Below are 21637 nucleotides of genomic sequence, written 5' to 3'. Positions count from 1 at the left end.
TTTATGAAATATTTGCTGAGAGCGCCAACAAATTTAAAATTTATGTTTGTATATTAATATGCATTGAAACCACATATTGCAGCATATGGCTTTAAGGGCATGCTCATAAAAGGTAGTGCTAATGGAATCATTAAGTGTGCACGAATAACAAAGAAGGTAATAAATTTTTTCCGTCTGTATTGCGTCAAACCAATAAGTGTACATGTCTACGCATACACTCACCGGTTCTTTTTGCTGTTGTTAACTCAAGCGTTTAGCCGAATAAGTAAGGACTAGGGTGCCCGTTATTTCCCAAATTGATTTTTGGCTCTGTAGCGCCCCTAAAATTTTTAATAAATGCCTTAAAAAAATCATGAAACCCATTTGAGCTATTAATATTGATAATAACGCGTGCCGCAAAGCAAATTCCTTTCCCATTCAAATAACATAGAGTTTTCGTACTTTTTGCTATTAATTTTTTCTTTGCGAAGCCAGTTTATACATTGCTGCGACATCGAGTAATTTTGATAGAAAATTGAACGCTCTACAAAAATGCTCTGTGACATTTTTCACAAAAATTACTTGCGTCAAAATTATTCGAGATCAGAATTGAACTAAAAATTGTACCGCATTCATATAGTACACCATGCCGTATGAGTAACATAGAATTTATAAGGCACCTGCATGAATGCGCAAGTCATTTGATGCATAACTTTAATTGAGTATAACTTTTAAACGAAAGATTTTATGAAAAAAATGATTAAGACTTTTTTTATAGAACAATAAATTTGGTATTAGAATATCACTTCTTCAAAGTTGTAAATTTAATTTCTTAATGCTAATGTTATATACATGAGAAAAGAAAATTAATTTAGGCACCGTCTAAATTAAAAATAAAAAGCTTGTTTATGTTGCATTCTTATTTTTAGGGCTAAAACTGTAACTTCAGAGGCCGTTTGAAAAAAAAAAAAAACAATTGCGTTTGCCAAAAAAACAACTTGGGAAATAAAGGACACCCTAGTAAGTACACGTGCCGGTACTTTTTTAGTCCTAGCAAAAAAGTCGAACTGTGAAATGAGAATGAAGGTAAGTTAAGTTACGTGTGTTGAACGTTATTTGACAATGCAGCAGAGAAATTTGTGACTGAACTGTTTTACAAATGAATGCTTTTGTCGCTAAAGTTGGTGTGTGGAATTTGTTTTCCTTCAGTGTTGGAAAATGATCGCGAGTAAGTACTACATAAGGGTTTAATATTTTATGTGTATGCTCTTTTATCATTGTACTCTCAGCTACAATGTAATCGAATTCACATAAAACCACTTTTATATACAACATAGCCACTATTTAATTGTTAAGATAAGAAAATTAATGCTCTGTGCACCTGTCATTTGTAGGAATTTTAATGGAAAAAAGTAAATATAAAATATGTGGTATATTTAAGAAAACTAAGTTCATATAAGTTATACACAAGAATGTTCAATTCTGCATGTGTTCGTTGTCAAACTCTGCCACATATTTGAAGGCCAAATTGGCGGCGCGGCCTGCATGGCGTATACGTTATGCGCGGCTGTGTATGCCGCCAGCATCAATACAGTGGAAAAAGTCGCTTTCATTTGTGCCGTGGGCGTGCTTTTCGTACGTGCTTGTACAATTACAATTACACTTATGCTATTGTTTACATTAAATTAACACAAAAATATGTGCTTGTTGTTCGTAAACTTTAGCAAACAAACCAATTGCACGCATACGAAAATATGCAGAAACCGTATTTATGACTTACTCTGTACAAACACACATTTTTTTTTGTGCAATACCACTCTTTGCACGAAATACGTGACTGAATCGTTATTTCTTTAACTTTAACAAGTTTTATGATTACGTTGATACTAAATTAATTTTATGTGAAAAATTAAAAACAAGTATAACGTTGCTAATTTTCTGCAAGAAATCTCTAGACGGAGCGCGGAACTGCAACGGAACAGCTTAGTCTACGTAAACTAAGTGAACCCGAATCATTTCGAAGCAAGTACAACTCTTTAAAATTTGACATACATGAGTTTCATTCTACAAAGCAAGTCTTTTAGGCGACCTTTGTACTAATAAATACATTTTCATAGATCCTGTGCAACACTCTCACTATTTTCCAGAATTGGGTATCGCAAACGGGTCTGGGGCTGAAACTGAAGAAAGCGGAGTTTCTTGTTTTCACAAAGAAATATTAAATCTTCGCTTCGGCAAATGGCACAGAACTCACGTGCAAGAACCACACCAAGTATCTTTGGGTAGTCTTGGACAGCAAACTGTTGTGGAAGCGAAATGTAGAAAAAAGCGTAAGAAAAGCTTGCAATGCCTTATAAACATGTAGGCAGATGTTCAGCACAACCTATTGATTTTCTCTTTCTCTTTCTCATGCACTGGGGCTGCAGTGGAATACTAAAACCAATTCTGCTCTACGTAGCTATAGTGTGTTGGGAAGGTATATGGATATCTACTTAACGGAAGCCAATGGAAAGGGTTCAACGGGTAGCTGCGCTGTGCATAACGGGAGCTCTAAAAGTCACTCCAATGGCGGTTTCGCTAAAAACTGCTCGGCCATATTGGTGGGATGACTACTGGCGGCAGGGTCAAGCACCAACCCTTCTGAGGCACCCTTCTAAGCTATAGGACCACTGCAGTTTATTTCAAGCAGTGGTATTTGCTATTGGGAACGCCGCAGAGCTAGTCTCTAATATATCATCAGTTAACTCTAGAGCTAACATATACGTAGACAGCCAATCAGCAATCAAGGCAATAACCTCAGTTCGTATATCACCCAAAAGAGGCTCAGGAAGTAAAACAGGTATAGAGAGTGTCGCCAGGAATAAGCGGCTTAACTTCCACAGGGTACTAGGTCACAAAGGCTTCGAGGGTAGCGAGATTGTGAAGAGTGGTGTACGCCTAAGAGTTGGAAATGTGACCGGCAATGGTAAGCCCATTGTCTATACGACGATCTAGACAGACAGAGAAGGCACTGTAGGAAAATGGTAAGAATGCTCACTGGTAACAGTCTGGTGGCGACGCACGCCTCCTGACACAAAGCAGACAACAAGCGCTAGTATTCTAATGGATGACTACTTTTCATCGACTACGTGACGGCAATGCAGCTGGTATCGCTAAGGACCAAACTCGTCTATGCTTAGCTTATTAGCCTAGCAGACTAACATAACTCAACCTAACCCATAGACATTACCGGAATCTTTTAATAAATATTTTTGTTAGGGTAAAGACGTTGAATGATGGATCTATTAATACGCTTAAATACCTTGCTATGGAATTGTAGGTCTTGAAATAGTGCTTGTAAAACAAAACTTTCTGGAATTGCAAACTCTAATGGCTTAATAATTTGTTGCAATATTTAGCCCACATAATATATAAAATAATAATCAAGTGACAACATTTCAACAATGTCATTGAGAATGTGATGAAATAAATGACGAAAACATTAAAAAATTCGCCACAAACTGATGGACGACACAACAAATGTGCTGCTTACAATGTGTCGCAAGCGAAAGGAAATTGAAAAATGAGTGACAGGCAGAGCAAAGGCAGACGGAAACAATTTTATCAATTCATATTTTTTATACATAAGATGGTGGGGAATGCAAATTTTGCGCGTGATCGGATGACATGCGTAAGGCAGAATAATAAACGTTGCATTCTCAGATTTCTCAAATATTTGTTACGTTTAAGTAAAAGGTATTGCATGTGAGAGTAATTTCAGTGATTATTCTGTTGAAACGACAACAAAGTAAGGTATTTTGACTTTGCGCCTGTAGCTCATAAAAAATTTATTTATTTGCAAAATACTTCAAGGAGAAAATACTTGTATGTTAGCACAAACACCAAGTGGTTGTTTGCCTTTTGAAAGCAACCCACGCCAGTGTAGGCCTCTTGCAGTTTAATATCTAGATTTAATTATTTCAAATTATGAAACTGATCTGGCAGCTTCTATGTTAATCCACAGTTTAATTTATAGAGTAAACTGACGGTGTTAGAAAATAGAATCCCTTGTACGTAACGAACTGGAAACACTCCATAGAGAAAAGTATGCGAACTGTGTGTGGAATAAATAATAATAAAAACTCATCAGCAAAGTGAGCGCTCGCAACCACTCCCACGAACACGACAATATATACCCGTACAACGGATAAGTGCGCGTAAGTAGACGCGAAACAATGCATGAAGCGCAGGTTGCGGTTGTAATGGAACGAAGAAGAAGAAGAAAATAAATAAATGTATGAAAATAACTCATGCTCTGTCATTATATACTGCACTCCACCAATATTTCTGTGCTATACAGATTGCTTGATTATTTTTTAAGTATTATGCTGCTATTTTTTTTTACACTTTTTTCTATGATTGCACGCTCTCCTTTTAAGTTATGAAGATTATTAAAATGAATAATTGTAAGTTGCGGTTCGCACGCATACACCGATATGCGCTTAACCACCGCGGCTAACGAGCGCTGGCATAATAAATTCTCACTTTAAAGTAAATGACTGAAATCGTGCTGTTCAGTTATGTGCTCGTACTACTTACGCAGCACGAAGCGGGGCGTATACGTAACCTCGCTTGGCATGAACTCAAAGTGTGCTGTCATATGTTGCTCAATTTGAGTGCGTATGCGTGTGTGTGCTGAAAACCATTATAAGCGCGTGCGGTTCCATTGCGTTTACACATCCATTTGAAAATTTTGATAATACTTTTCCACGCTTAAATATTTCAAAAACTGCACTTGAGATTATCGTGCGGAAGTTTACACTTAATAAATGATTTTCACCGCTGTTGATATATAGCAGCACATATACCAGTGTAGAAGAAAAATAATGTTCTAGAATTTTCATATATATATGTATCTATGTATATAGGCACGAAGCTCTTACGTGCGAATTAGTGTCTACGTTTGAGCTCTCGCAGCATTGTGCGTGACATAGAAGGATTGGAAGCGGTGCAAAACCGCGAGCGAAGTGTCAAAGATAAAGTTGTGTTGACAGCACTACCAGTCTAAAAGAAATTTTGTGTTTGATATCAAAGTTAGTCCGCAAGGGATGGTTGATCGTCGAACAGTTGCTTTTTTTACATGTCATTCGTATTTTATGCCGTCATATTATATAAATGAAATTTTTATATTTACACGTAGCTTAAGTGATCTTATGACCAATGAGTCCCCAAATCGTATGTGTTTGAATTGTGTATAATCTTAATAAAAAAGAGCGCTGAAGGAGAGATTATAATTAGAATAAAAAATTTACCCAAATAAACCATTTCATCCATACTAATTGGTTACTCGAACTTAATTAGCGTCCTCTTGGAAATATTGCGTACTTAAGGTAATCCTGATTAAAATATCAATGAGTTGTGCATGGACATGTGTTGGCTGGGTATCATTTCAAAATTACATTTAATTTGACCACTTCACGGTAATTAGATGCACACAAATCTCTTTTAATATATTTTCCAGCTAAAACAGTCAGTGTTGCCGCACGACACCTGTCAAAATGATTGCACCGTCATCTAAATAGGACAAAATTATAAAGGTTTTTGCCAAATGAGCCAGAAAATACAGCTTCGTATAGCGTAAAGCAAACACTGCGGGTACATAAATGATTGATAATATGTCTGGCGGCAGGATTAATACCACTTACTCCATTCATTAACGCAATTCAATAGATTTCCAGTGTATTTGCGTTTATTCTAATTCGTCGACCATATTTTCTTTACACGCACATTTATGTGTATGTGTGCGTGCGTGTAGGCATGTGTGCGTTTGCTATTCTATTTGCAAAACGTTTATATGGAAATGTATTTGGTGTTTTGTTGTTGTGTAATGCTGTTTCCTTCTAATTTGTACCTAATGATACAGATTCACCGCTAGCGGCCGAGTTCGCTGATTCGATTGTTTTCCCGTTAGAAGTGACGGCACACACAACTGTTACCAGACCACACGTTCACGTTGAGCTTAACAGTACATTGACCACATCGAAAATAAATGCGTCGAAATAACGGTTTATCTACTCGGCTTAAAATTTAACCTTTTTGAGGGATTTTGGTTGCTTTAGTGCAAATGCGGCACTTCGGTAGAAAAGTGTAATCACATGAAATCAAATACAATTGGAATGAGAAACATGTGCAGATATAAAGCTACTTTTTAGCAACTGAGTGGTGAAAGTAGTAATACATATATGATGATTTTTAAAAACAATATTTATAACTTGACTCTAAGTATACATAAATATGAGCCTTTAATAATATTCTAAATTTTAAAATGCATATTAATTTGACTGGTAAATATTAGTGGAAGCCAGTAATCGTTGTAAGGCCATATTAGTGTCGCATATTCCACTATTTCGTAACTTCAAAAGGAGCCAAAGCTCAGTTTGTGCAAAATCACAATTGCATTGAAGCTCAACGGCTTCTTTGGTAGCACAAATACAATAAAATGATAAATACAAAAATTTTCATACTTGCTTTGTTCTATTTTACTTCGCCTGCTAGATAGAAATCAGAAAACCTTTTAAACAAAGGCTGTAGCCAAGCATCACAGATAAAAGAAGCCATTGCGGTTGAAAATCATGCAAATTTCTAAATATTGTTGAGCATACAATACACTTACACAAGCATGGTACACATATAAACATATTTATCGTCATTATACAAGTATGGGCTCCGTAGAGAGTAATATGCGAGTAGGCTTGTGTATAACATCGGATTGCAACAGTTCTCAGTAGTCGAATCAATTCAGATGCTGTTTTTATATTGACTCTTCAAATCGTTTTCTTTCACTTCACCGCGCCGTATACTGACAGTTAGGTTGGAGTACATGCATGCACATAAACACTGCCGCTGTAGTACTCAGCGTTTACTATTTTTATTATCTACACACATATAACATAGACTAAGTTTTTGGGTTAGAATTAGAAATAGTGAATGCTGTATAGTAGGACAGGAATAATGAAGCGCACACCCACAAATTGTCTCGCTGCGACAAACCTTTTTCATGTTTACGCATTTTTGTGACAACTGAGCCAGCAGCTATGCGCCATACATACACACACATACATACGTAGAGATTATGGTCGTGCGACCGCCTATTTTGCTCTGGGGCCGGCAACACCATTCTGTAGGCTTTATTGCCTTTGAAAAATTGCGCAAATCCGAAACTCTTGATTTGGGTAAGTCTTGTTGGGCAGAAGCGGATTTTTTGCGGCGTGTACAAGAATTGTTTGTTGTTGTTGCCACTGTTATTTTGCTGTGAAATATTCATTCGATTGTGCTATTATTACGCGCAGCGATGTTGAGATTTGATAAATGGAAACGCCGAAAGGATTGATGGCTCAAAGTCATTTGCATAAAAATAGGCAGAAACGTTTATGGCGAAAAACTTTATAACTACAATAACTGCGTGATTCGTCCTTTTTCGGCACAAAAAAAAAAAATATGTTAAGCCAGCAAACACTCAAACTTGCTTGATTAGATTTCGTGCTTTTTGGTTCCTTTTGCTTTATTTTGGTCCCAGCAGTAATATCAAATGTATTTAAGAGCAAAATTAAGAAATATTTTTTTGGCTAAGCTTTAGTAGTCATATGTAATTTTGTGATATTTTGAATGCAGTCAAATTTATAAAATCATTTGAAATAAAATTCTTTATCTTGCACATGTTTGTGTGAATAATAATGACACTATTCCCGTTATAAGAGCAGCTTAACAATTATTTGAGAGGCTAAAAGTTGTCTTAGATAAGGAAAGGCAGCAAGGGTTACTCATTACTATAACAAATAGAAGGAGTAATAAAACTAATTTAAACCCCGCTACGTTAGCTAAGTTCAACAGTGCGGCATGGGCTGTCATAAATACTCAAAGCCTCAGCATCCATAGGCGAGTAGGGTCAAAGTAATGCTATTTCGGCTGAAGCGCAACGTATGAGATCAATATCTATAACGTAGTTTACCCACTAAATTAAAGATAGAAAGAGAGAGAGAGATAAAATTAAAATTTTTGCTAAGCAGGGCGCAGTTTATTTCATGATCTTAATGCTGGAAACAGTCACCGACGCAAAACCGTAGACCGACTCTGCTGATACGACCTATCTTATGAGAGCGCAACGTAAATGAACACTCACCACCACTTCTACCGTCCGCTTGTATAGAACGTACTATGGGATATCCGCGAAAATTGGATTTTTCCCGTAGAAATCAGTCAGCTGATTGCGCTCTTGCAATACAGGCTTGCCACTCTCGATATTTTGTAGTAATAAAAAAATAAGCTTGAATATATTTGGAATATTATTCAAATAACTCAAAATCACAGTCGAATACACTCATTTATAAATAAGTAGACTACTTTTAATAATTGCATTTTAGTTTTAAGCTTTTACATTGTGAAAAATTATAACTCAAAAACTAAATGTGTGCGAAATCATGTATACAAACTAAGCAATGGCAACATTAGTAAAATGAAAAAAAAAGAGAACAGCTGATTTCTATGTTCCCACTACGGCCATAACTTTTGACAAATTTTGTTTTATACGGGCGGTAAGTACGGAAGGGCGGTACTTCGGTGTTCGTTTCCAGCATTATGCTGAATTAATAACTAGAACTCTCTATAACGCCATATGCCGAAGAAACGTAGAATATTTCATGCACATCTCTTGTAAGGAAGTACAAGTTTCCGTTCCAATTCGCTAGTGCCTCAAACTACTCATTAGCTTCCGATTTGAGTCTTTTTTTTTATGGAAAATTAAGTTGTGTTTTAAGAAATTTAGAAAATATTGTGCAATTTAGCTTGTTTTTGTTTGATAAGTAAATTAAATTTTGGCCAGGTATGTATATAAGTTTGGGCTTCTATTTTATTGCAAGTTTGCTTAAAACATTACATGTTTGTCAGTAGCATACGTCTGTCTTCGTTATACTTCGGAAATTAATTTGTATTCTTATAAATTAAATAACAAGCAAACGCTTCCTACAATTTGCATACTTAACGAATGCATAGAGCACTGCTTCGAAAAAAGTAATGTATCTGCTCGTCCACAGGCGCCAACAGGTTACGTAATCCAATCTTACGCAGCCAAATCCTTCAGACTTAATTAGGCGTTCCTTATGTCAAACTCATCAATATAAATACGTAATTGGCTACTCTTGAGCGTGTGGGTGGCACAATATTTATATTTTACCACACCATTTCTTATGGCTGAGCTTTGAAGTACTTAATTAAGTGGCGTAAATTTTGCCGAAAACTAGAATGAAATAATTTGCATGCTCAGCTCTAGTTCATCTACGTTTTGTTGCTATATTCATACTTCAATAGAATTTTTGATATTTTTTCTCCTCGCTACTAGGCATATTCGGTTGTGGCTGTTCGTCGCCTGTGCCACCGTTAAGCATCGCATTCTCTCCCTTTCGTCTGTCGTCTGCCATTTCTCTCATTACTCACTTAGTTGCGATAAATTTGCCAGTGGCGTACGCTCAAGCGAATGAAGATTTTGCGCAAATCCACCGAACTGTTGCTGCATTCGCTTGGTTGCGTTCATTGTTCGCTGATTTGTGCCGCGCTGGCTGCTGCACTTGACTGCTGTGGTTCGTGTCTTGCTGTTCCGCTGGTGACTTCATTTCTGCCACATTTCGTGAATTATCCATGTCTTACTTTGCGTTCATTTCCCGCCATTACCAGCGTCGTTTATACTATGTTATTCCTAGACGGCCGCAGCGGTCGCGTTTCAGTTTCGGTTTTGCTCAGTGGCTTATGCACGACTAAATTTTTACAATAAACGAATTTCGTCTAACCAATGGCGCTTGTGTTTTGCTTTATTTGCAATTTAGTCTGTACAATTTGCTGTGCTTTCGTAAAATAGAACAGTTATAGCTTGTGCTTAGCTACTCACTCGAATGCAAATTGAAATATCGTAATTGGTATTTATATATGAAATTCAAATATTTATTATGACTTAACTTTTCATGCAGTGGAATGATTTTAATTTTGACTTCATTTTATTCTTTGCGTTTTGTGGGTATTTTTGATTAAAAAATAACATGAAACAAGTAAAAACGTTAACTTTAAGCGTATAACTGATTTATATTTTCTGGTCACGTGGTTCAATATAAACAACCTTCGAGTCAGACTAAGGTTACTTTATATTAACTTGGTTCGATCAATTTGAACGACAGCTATATGCTAAAGTGGTCTGACACCGACGGTTCCGATCACAAGTATTTCCAAGTTTCGCTGAAATATCGCATATTTATAAGAAACATTTATTTAACATAACAACATTGTGTTTCTGATAGCATTCGTTTAGTTTTGTCATATATCGTAGCATATAATTCCTTGTATAGTTCTATGAATATTTTGCACAAAGGGTTGAAAGCAGCGACAATAGTTCGTTGACATTTGGTGCCGCCCTTTCGCTTAAACTACAAGTAGGTGCAGACATGGCTTTTTACTTAACAACGTGGTAAGCACTTAAATACACATGGAGAAGAGTTAGGAGTGCTTTCGTTGCCACCTTTTTCCAGCACTATTGGGCAACGCATTACTAGAATAGTTAAAGCAAGCGGTTTTGTAGTTTGGTAGTTTTGTAGAGCACGCATGACGCCGCGCTTTTGCTGTTTACGCCTCCCTTTGGAGTAATAGACTAAGTGTTTTATGGCATTTCATGTTAAGCAAAGCGCGCTTGAAAACTCACAGGTGACAACACGCCAACAAAACCCTTCCAGGCATTAACAGGAGCACTGCGTTTGCTCATTTGAAAAAAAAGTGTGTTTGATATTAACAACAAATATACCTGGTTAGGTGAAAACGTAAGGGCCGTAAGCGTTATACAAATCTATGCACAAAGCAGACACATATACGGATTGTGTGTGTAAGGTGAGAAAATATTGGCGACCTTGCAACAGCAACAATCTACTAAAGCAACGTTCAGTAGGAAATTGCCGAAAATATATTCAGATGTTGTCTCTTGACATTTCCTAAGTGAATGGTGCAGCTAAACCAGTTTTAAACGAATACATTTTCCTGCAGGGTAATACAAACTTAACACAAATAAAGCTTCATTTACATCGCACACGTGCTCGCAGACACAGTTCAGGGATCGCCCAATCACGATTCAAAGAAGTGGTGATTACGACACATATATTATACTTCTCAGTTTCTTCCAGCTATCGCTAATAGTGCGTATGAATGACCGGCGTCGGGTACACGCTCAGCTCGTATGGAGCAAGCAAAGTCAGAAGTACGCCCCTTAGCACACGCATGCAACCAGCAATTACGCCGATTAGACAGACAAACGAACACACCAACTGTTTCGATTATTATTTCGTAAAGAACAAAATCTGGCTGGGCGGCAACAGCCAACGACAAGTCCACGCACTACAGTGAATATGCGATAAGAATCTTCTATATTTAAGTGACTATGCACGTTCGCCTGCGGTGGTTATCATACGCGCGGCTTAGATGTGAATGAGGTTGAAATAAGCGTGTTTTCCATTTGTTCAGTTGCTACGCATAAGTTTCAAATTCCCTCGATGATTTGTTGCTGGTGGATTAGGGGCGTTCACTTCGCGCTTGACCTGTCAACTGCTAATAATGCCACGCAATACGGACTTTACTGTTCCGAATGGATTTTTCGGGTCTTGCATGGCAAATTGTTAGCTATACAGCGCTATCTTATTGATCGGCTCATATGCTACGATAATATTACCGGATAAGCAAAGGGTTTATTTATATTTAAGCTAAAAACCATATATCCAAATTTATTTACATATATCTATATACCATATAGCTATGTGTCTAAACCGTTAGACAATCAATTAGTTAGTTATTAACTCGGCTTGGCTGTACACGCTGTACATGTGCAAAAGAAATATTTTCTCGGTTTTTACTTTTTTTTTACTGAGTTTTAGTGCGTCATCAAGATCGCGCCAATTAGATAACAGAAACAATAAAACAAATTTATGTTATGTCACAAGCTCCAAAACATAAACCAGTGCGCACTTTAGTCCATTGAAATCACTCGCTGGCTACTTACACATAAACGGGATATAAGAACGAACATGTGAATATTATGGCTTTCTGCTTGAAAACAGACACATTTTGCCTAATTTGGCTTCTCCCGGGAGTAATTCTGCCTTGTCTTGTCATCAAATGTTAATGGATGCGTTGTGCTAGCGCTAAGGGCGTTCCTAAAACAAATGCACTAAAAGTACTCGTACGTATCAAATATGTATAAACCATTCTGCTTTGTGATTCTACCCAAGCGGCGCCTATATGACATAAGTTATTAATATACATACATACATAATATGTACATATGTATGTATATGTTTACACAGAGACATATTAATTTATGAAGCGTAGGTTAAGTAGCGGCCAGCTATTCGGTGAAAGTAATAAAACAAGCTGAAGGGATTGGCGAAACAATTACGGCTAATACAGAGGGAGACAGTATTACTACATATCTATATACATATACATACATATACATAGGACACTAAGAATAGCGAGGAGCGCATGTGTTAATGTGGAACATGGATTTGCCAGATTTTAGCCACATGCGTAAAGTGATAATGGCAAATTCACAAATTATAAAAACGGAAGCGCAATTCCAGCGCAGTGAATTTGAGCATAACTTCAGTTCCTTTAAGTACAGAGATTTTTTTTTACTGAAATAAAATAAAATAAATAAATTATTTGCGCGAATATTGATATCTTTATTATGCTTCTGCTTTCATACGGGTCGTCTGTCACTGACCATTGTTTGTTGTTGCTGACGCTAACACCGAAAAATATATATAAAATAAATAGTAATATAAAAGAAATAATAAAATAGATATTTTGCTGGTTAACAGAACTCTTAGCCTCTTGCAAATATCATCAGCTTCATGTGGAAAGAAGAGACCGGTTATCGTGGAAGATGGTCTCTGGATTAATAATAGGTCAAAAGGTTATATGGCGTCATTAGTCTTAAATCTATTCGAACCGATTTTTTGGTAAGCGGTGCTAAGTTTTCGATAGCTTCTAGTAAGTATTCCGAGAGAGTGAGCAGCCGTTAGATATTTTAGAGTTGCATCTCTAAAAAAATAGTCTGCAAAATGCTCGATTATAATGATATATAGTAAGGGCCAATCCATTTCATAGCGTATATTAAGTTTTTTCCGTACAAAAATTTAATCTCTTTGGCTGTCCTCTATCTGCTTTGTACAATTATGTAACTTAATTGTAAAGGCGTTTGGGTTTTGCACAAACCACGTATAAAACCTACGGAAGCAAGAGCTACGACCTAATTCGGCTGCACCGTTTTCATAGAGCGTTTGACGGCATTTCCACTTAACCAATTTACACAAATTCAACAACAACAAAAGTTATGTATATAACTAAAGTTATAACGTTATAAAAGCCATTATATTACAATAACAACAACAGCAAAGCCACAGCGGAAAGTGGCCAAGCCACTCACCTGCTTTCACATACACAGGCAAACAGATTTGCACCAAACCGCATACACATACAAATATATAAATACAATTACCGTAAGCCAGTGGAATATACACAACCGTCTATAGCCGCAACTTGCAACATTCAGCATTCAACAGTTGCCATTGCATTGCCATTTCACTTCGTTGAATTCACAATTCCCTTTCTTCGTGCCGTCGTTTGTTGCCGTTTTCGCTCTCGTTGTTTTTTTTTCAGACATTTATATTTCGCTTTCGATTGTTTGTGTTACAGTTGTTCCTGCACTTCCACATTTCATGCTACACCACTGCAGTGCTCCACACGCTGCCTCTTGCAGCTTCGTGTAGCAAAGCGTTGCCGCGTCGGTTGCATGAAATGCAAATCAAAAATATCACTTCCATTAAAATTTACGCAATACTTGCAACCACAATGGTGCCGCGCTGACGTTAACGGTACAGCATCGCCTCCTTCCCATTTCAGAGCTGCCCAGCGCTGTCGACCTCACGTTCGCCCACACGAAGCCATTGCTGCTGCTCTTATTTTCGTATATTCTTAAGCTCGTATTATTGTTGTTCTGCGCTGTAACAGATCGCATGCCACTTATGTACCAACATACAGATATTCCATACAGACCTTGCAAAAAATATGACTGCAAGTGATAAAAGTTCAAATGGATTTTTACATTTATTATATTTTAGTTATCGCACAGTACCGTTATAGAAAAAAAGCGCTTCACAGTGCCACACGCCACCCAAGCACACCTCCGTCATATACCGTTCTTTTGCGCCTTGTGGCTTCACTTATCCAGCTGGAGTGCATAGTGAAAAAAATGTACAAAATCAAGAACGAGAAATTCACATAAAATGGACAATGAAAATGAAATTACTTAAAAATGGAAATGCCGCGTGGAGCGCACACGGCAGTCGAAAAGCCACACGAAATGCGCACAAAGAAGAGCACAAAACTGACAAATGAATATAAAATACATTTCTCTACGCAGCGCTGCAGCCCGTGAGCAGTAAAAGCGTAATCTTTTCTGAAATATGCATGCATTTTTATTCTCCAACAATCTATTGTTATATCGCCATTTACTTTGAACTAAACTGGTTCAGCGGGTCGTATGACGAACATTTTATTTGATTGCGCAAATCCCATTGCTAAATTGTATCCTCGGGCTTTTGCTTAGTTAAAGCAATTTACTACGCATGTAAGGGCTATGGAATTGCGTCTGAATTTAGAAATCTACGCTGTTACGTGAAAGCTATAAAGTCTTTGTCGATGACCACTGAACGAAAATATCCCGAAATGTTTACACGTCGCTTGAAATTTGTTGAATCTTGAATATTGAGAATTCTTTGAAATATGGCCTTCAATGCTTTAGAAATGGTTTTTATTAAATAAGTTAAAACAAGCAAAAACGTTAACTTCAGTTGTACCGCAGCTATAATACCCTTCTTGTACCCCAGTTTCTTGTAGAGAGAAGTACTATGTATGCCAAAGAGACTAGTAAACTCAGCTCGTCACGCTGATCTTCCACGTTACTCTCTGGATGTTACAAACTTCGTGACAAACTTAATCAACCTTGCTCAGCATATAATTGAAACAGCGTAAAATCATTTCTGAGTGTTGCCAAAGTACAACCATTTTTTTAAAACTACTTTCTTCTATTCTATCAGTAGAAGCCAAATAGTTACAAAGCGTCGTCAACATTGATGAAACCTCGACCACTAGTTTCAACAATGGCATCACTTAAGTAGCCATACAGTTGCCTTTCATATGCTTCTTTATGTCATATCGTCAATGAAGCTAACCGTCCGGCTAAGTGTAGCAGATGCGCTTGAAACACTCTACCACCATAAGCTGGGCAAAATAACTATGAAGAAGCCAAAGCAAGGCGATATGCACTCAAGTGGCTTTTTCAATTTTGAATGAAAAAATAAAGTTTCACCGATGTTGGCTGCGTTTCAAAATATGACTTAACTTCAATTGGGTTTTCGCATATTTTGTTGAAATTATACGACATATTTACATATACAAAGCGCTGCAAACGAAATATCTAACTGTTAAGACATGAGTTGGAGAGTTTACTTGCTTTACAAAATAGTCGTAGTGAACAGTCAAAGAGCAGGTTCTTCTGAATTGCAACGATGCGTAAAACTGTGTTAGTGCATTGTTGATGTGAGAATGTGGAAGCACTTACACATATGTGAAATTCGAAGAACATAGAGCTCTTCTACACTTTATACTGCTGGCGGTGGTGCTCTTGTCATTGTTCGTGTTATTGTATTTGTTAGAGTTCTTAGCGCTAACTGGATGTGAATTTGAAGAAAGGATTTATAGTGACAGCGAAACCATGAACTCTTTGACTGCTAGCTTCTATATCCTTTGCGCTCTAACTGGTTTAGTTACACCATTCCTCTTTACGTCGTTATTCATAAGTGCACCTGAAATATATATATATATATATATTGGAATACGAATTTTTATATGTATATGCGTTACGTTGCGATCGTTTTGTTATTGTTGTGCTGCTAAAGTTGAAATATTTTTTAAATTTGGCGGAGTTGAATTAATTTCTATATTAATTTTTATGCTTTTCCGATTTTAATTCTAAATAATGCATTTTGTGGGAGCGAATATTTTTTTAAAAAATATATCTTCAATCCTTTCTTCAAGATGGCGACATACATGCAGATGAGCAGTATCGTATCGCATTATCTTATCATTCCAAAAGTATTTGATAATTTTGTATGGAACAGCCATTTATTTTATGTAATCCAAATATTATTATTTTACGGCAAATGTATATTACTGCTTTTAAGCTCATTGTTTGCAACCGCAAAGAAATATTGCAGTTTTCAAAAGTTATTTTCAATGCCTTGTTTTAAAGTATTTTCATTAGTTGTCAAATTACGAAGACGTTTGTCGCACTCTTTGTTGTTAATGAAATATTCAAGAGGTGATTTAAATTTAAAGCTTAGCTGCTTACTCTGAGGCTGAGTGATTGTAGCGCATTTAGAATTAAGTTTTTCTTGACTCATAGATACTAATAAATGCAGCTGTTTAATAAATGCTAATCAACACAATCGCCGAGTCAGTTTAATGAACGATTGTAGGTGCTTTGAGTCTCACTCAAGACAAAATCACGATCTGCAGAAAACGTTGCTCGAATCAAAATTAACATAAGGCGATGTTAAAAGTCTGTCATTGCAATCATTGTATATTTATATAACTATTATGTAGTGTTGGGGAAATGGGAAATGTTATGTTGGCTAAAGAAAAAACAATTGTTGTTGTAGCCGTTGCGTTTGCGTGTTCAGGGATAAATGTCAGCATTTGTCAAATAACCACAACAATAAAGCCATTTCCTGCGTAATGTTATTTTCAAACAACAGTTGCATGTAGTGTAGTATAATTTATATGTGTAGGCACCATACAGGCTAATCGCCAGACGCAACAATGTTCTTGTTTCTCTAACACTGCGACAATCTGCAATCTATACTGCAACTACGGCGAGGAGCACGAGCACAAAGCAAAGACGACTATTTGTCATGCCGACTGCTGACTAGCCGTTTGGCATTGTTTTATGCCTGCTGACTGTTGTTATTGTACAACGTAACTTAACATATTTCCCGCACCAAGCTCAATGTACAAGTATTTCATGCAAGAAGAACTTTGTAGGCATTTATTGCAGTGTCTTTGCTGCAGCGACGGTCAATTTCTTCAACCAGCAACAAATTGATTTTAGTCACGCACGCAAGGAGAATAAAGGCCAATTCACATACAACCTGCCTCGCTTTACATGACAGTGCATACTAAAACAACGAAGCGCAGCAAACAAAGTTTATGCCAGTGTTTCTCTCTAATAGAAATGGCGACTGTTGCTTGGCAAAGCGTAAAAAGATGAGAGTTGCTTGGCTTCGCGTCGAAAACTTTTTATCTGAACGTATTCATACAAAAGCGTACATCGTACTTTTCTGTCTAAAGCTCTATCTGAATTGGGCATAAAGGTATGACAATGATAACAAAAAACAATGGAAGGCAAGTGAAGAGAGTAAATGCCAATTAGGTGCGAAGAGCGACCCCGGCAGACCACATAGATCAGTTGTGGAGGCCAGTGGCTTGGCGGCACCCTTTGTCACAACAAGGCGCATATATACAGTGTAACAATCTTAAACCGCACATTTTTTTAGTTCCGTTACTTATTTAACTTTACCGAATTAGAATGTTTGTGTACTTTGCTTTTGTCTGCGCACTTGAAGACTGACAAAAAAAACTTCTATTGTTTGCAGTTTAACCTCAAATGTTTTTTCTTCTAGCGCTCTTCGGTTGATCCATTTTCGCGGTTTGGATTGTTTCTTTCGGACGCCACTTCTGCTGTGTCGTTTTTTAAGTCTTACATAAGGCAAAAATATATACATATGTGAAGCAAAAATTCAACAAAAAAACCGTTTTTTTCTTCAAGGCACTGATGGCAGTCGTTGGCCTTGACACAACGCCGTCTTGTTCTGGTTATGCCTGCCGGTGACTGCATGCCATGTATGTACTTTTGCGTGCACGACGCATTGGTAAAAAAGTAACGTAGTTAGGGGTAATTGTTTTTACGAACGTTAAATTGGCGTACGTGTGCGTACGAAGATTTAAAAACAATTCTGATTTCGGCGGCATGTTTGATTTCTTCAGCTGTATCTATTTGTTAGTACGTGTTGGGATTTAATTTTTTTTATTCATTTACATTTACTCTAAAAGTGTTCAGTGTAGTACACCTTTTAGTACAAAGTATTGAAGCGTGACGCTTGAATTGGATTATTGAGTTGTTGAAAAAATAAGAATAATAATATAGTAGCAAGCATATTCTAACCGATGATAAATTTCGCATCAAGAAATCACTTTGAAATTTCGATTGGGTCTCGCGGTCAGCAAAATAGGCATTTGTTTTTATCTATACCTCTTCATTTGAATGAAATCCTTTTTCTGCGAGCCGTGGAAATCCGGTGAATACTATGAAGGGGGGCTATTTCATAATGTAATTCCTTCTGCAGTGGCCTCACTGATTAAGATACATCATTGCGTCCGGCAGGATTATAACTTGTGAATGATTGCATGAATCGTTGTCGCAATCTCCTAGTTAGGCCAAATACTTTTCAGCCCATGTAGTATATAATAGACGCACATGCATTCATTAAAGAGACGTATTGATATATGCAAGTATGTAGGAATAATTGTTAGACAAACAACAGCCATTGCTTGAATTTCTTTGAAAACTATAAATGTATGTGAGTATTTATTGCTGAAAAGGAGAGGACAAAAGTGGTTGTTGTTGTAGCGGCAGAAAACATTTCTGAAGTAATTTCGAGGAATGGTGTCGAGTCCTTGGCTGAATAAAAATCCGAGTCCGTTCCGATTACTTAGACCGGAGGACAAAAATCAACTGACGCATTACAAATTAATAAATAGGAGCTGAGGTCAATGCTTAAGTATATCAAAATACGCGCACACGCCCACGCACATAAACACATAATTACACAAACACCCACGTTATGTATTTATATGTGTTGCCTTTATGAATGGCGTTAATGCATAAATGTTGTAGCAGCCGGCGCGCGATTAGGACTAGAACAAATGCTTTTCGACGCGCCACTGGCCACTCACACTAATTGAATTTATAATTTGCGGCAAACTAGCGGGCATACGCACTGGTGCATATGCTTGCTAAAACCGATGTGGGCATGAACATATGTATATCGATCAGATTTTGTGGCAGCGGCGGCTGGTGGCGCATCGGGTTCAAACTACACGCGCGGCTTACAATTCACTTGTGCTTGGCTAAACCCTAACAACTAATAACTTGTTAAAGCATTAATTGTTTAGACTAAACGCCCGAATTAGCTTAATTGCCCTACTACTTGCAAATTACAATGCATTGTGCAAAATCTTGAGTGTTCGCAGAGACGTAGTTTTAGCAATTTTTAACAACTATTACACAATTTAATTTATATTACTACCGCCTACCTTTGTGTTACTTAGCGCTCCATTAAAATGCTATGAAAATAAAATAAATTTCGATTAATGTTTTGCAATTAAGAGCATTAAACTAAGACAACAACTTGGTGAGTGCACCAAGCGTTGCCAACTTGTAGACATACAACACGAACATCAGAACACAGCTGCACTACGGCGTGACTGTGTTAAATGAACGCACACTCACCAAGGCAAAGCGGAATACGCCAAAAGCGCAGGAAATTTACAAATTAATGTCAATTTGTGCAAAGTAATTAAAATAACAAAGGCGCTGCAGGGTATAGTGCTCAGGTAAACAAATGATTTAAATGTGGCTTTGTCGTGCAAAACCCGCACACACACATACACACGAGCATTTATTGTGTAGCTATTTGGAATGGACCAGACAGCAAATTGAGAGCAAGAATTAGATAAATAATTAATTTAAATGAAAAGTGAAGGAGCATGTGCTGCTACAGAAACGCACGCTTCAGTCACTAGCGCAAAAAAGGTGTCTGTGTAGCTCTCGCTGGCGTGGGCGGAGCAAGAGCAGTATGAGTTTGGTTTGAATAGAGTACAAGGTGGCGCTGAAGCGAGCACTTGCACATATAAGGTATATGATGTCAGAGCTAAAACAGAGACAAAGAGCAAAGCAAATATTTCAAATACAGATATCCGGGCGTACAAATCATTTACTACTTCGCATATTAGTTCTGCCTGCCGCACACTATTCAGCTTTTCATAGTTTCCGTTGCCTGAAGCTAAGAGCGCTTAAATGCTTCTCTTCACTTTTCTTCACAATTTCATAGATTACGCACGTTCATCTATGAATGTGGTGAACATTGCAAAAATAACAGACCGTTCGATAAAAGCGTAAACAACAGAGTTCGTGATGGTAACCACTGCACCTGATCGACCAAATATAAAATATTGATTTTTAAAAAGGGTATGCTTCGACGGTTTTACACTCGAGCCTCAGCGCTCAGAGCTTTCTTGTGCGCGTGTGATTTCACACTACAGACGGCAGTTTGAGTAAATGGCTATGAGCGATGTATTATTCAGGTCCATTTATAGATTTCTTTTTTGTTTCATTTACGCGCATCGCTCGTTTGCAACATTTAAATTGCTTATTGAGCGGAAGTAAAAAAAAATTCAACATCAACAGCAATTATAGCAACGGAGCGTTGCGCGTTTGGAATTGGTGCAAACAGAAATGGCGCGCAACCACAGAAACCGTTAAACACATAACACTTGGTATTGTTTGTTTTCCCGACTTCCGCGTGCTGACTCGTTCGCCATGTAAATATGTGTGCGTGTTTAATTTGCTGCTACATTCTGAGGCACGAAATTCGATTGCAGTGCCTAACGAACGTCCGTTCAAAGCGCACAAACGATAGGGATGCCAAGAAACAGCACAACCGTGACGCTGTTATCGTGTCCACGCGATTGTAAGCGCGAATTTGAGGGGCCCAACTTGTTATTTTTTAAGAGTTTTCGCCCGACTTTAATAACTAAATACATGTGCTCAATTGTTGCACGAAGAGAAATTTATGTTGGAGGCCTGAAAACCTGATACTTGCGTGTTATTTTGCGCCACATGAGCAACAACAACATCCTGTGTATATCTTCCGGTATGCGGATTGTCTACGTTGTTATCCTTTTTCTCGAAAACCACTTATTTTCGTCCCAACACCCACATAGTAGAAGTTTGCAACGAACGAAGCATACACAATATGCTTTCATAAATATGCACATATTTATATAATATGTATATGAAAACATGGGAAAACCAAGGATTTACGCAAACTGTATATATGTATTTGCAGCGAATCGAATCAGAGCTTAAGTGTGTTCGCAGAAATCCATCAGCCAACGATTGGCAGAAATTGCCGCCCATTTACATATAATATGTGCCTTCCGCTGTACTACAAAATGTCCAACACTTGACATATATAACAGTATATGTGTGTGTACAATGTTCGGTGCATTTAACAATCGTGACATTTTTTTAAGTGGAAGGCTCAGTGGTGTTAAACGGCTGTTCGGCCTGCACCATCAAATATGAATAATGCAAATAATAAATAGCGGAATATGTGGTGTGCTACCATAATAGTGTAGAAGGATGGAATATTAATAAAATAAAAACTTTATGAATTGAAATGAAATACCAAATATG

General features: G+C 37.4%; 1 long non-coding RNA gene across 2 annotated transcripts; it reads right to left on the bottom strand.

Annotated features, from left to right (window-relative positions):
- Nucleotides 1–13426: 13426 nt before the first annotated feature.
- LOC118683702 (uncharacterized) lies at nucleotides 13427–16383 on the bottom strand. Of its 2 annotated transcripts, XR_004979539.2 has the most exons (4): nucleotides 15964–16383; nucleotides 15662–15905; nucleotides 14174–14269; nucleotides 13427–14110 (listed from the first exon to the last, which is right to left on the bottom strand). It is a non-coding gene; the product is annotated as an uncharacterized lncRNA (long non-coding RNA). The 2 variants fall into 2 exon arrangements; XR_004979538.2 differs by lacking the exons at nucleotides 13427–14110; nucleotides 14174–14269 and having other exon boundaries at nucleotides 15443–15905.
- Between the last annotated feature and the right edge of the window lie 5254 nt (nucleotides 16384–21637).

The sequence above is a fragment of the Bactrocera oleae genome, chromosome 2 (assembly GCF_042242935.1).
Source record: "Bactrocera oleae isolate idBacOlea1 chromosome 2, idBacOlea1, whole genome shotgun sequence".
Classification (NCBI taxonomy): Eukaryota; Metazoa; Arthropoda; class Insecta; order Diptera; family Tephritidae; genus Bactrocera; species Bactrocera oleae.
This window is presented reverse-complemented; position numbering and strand designations above follow the sequence as displayed.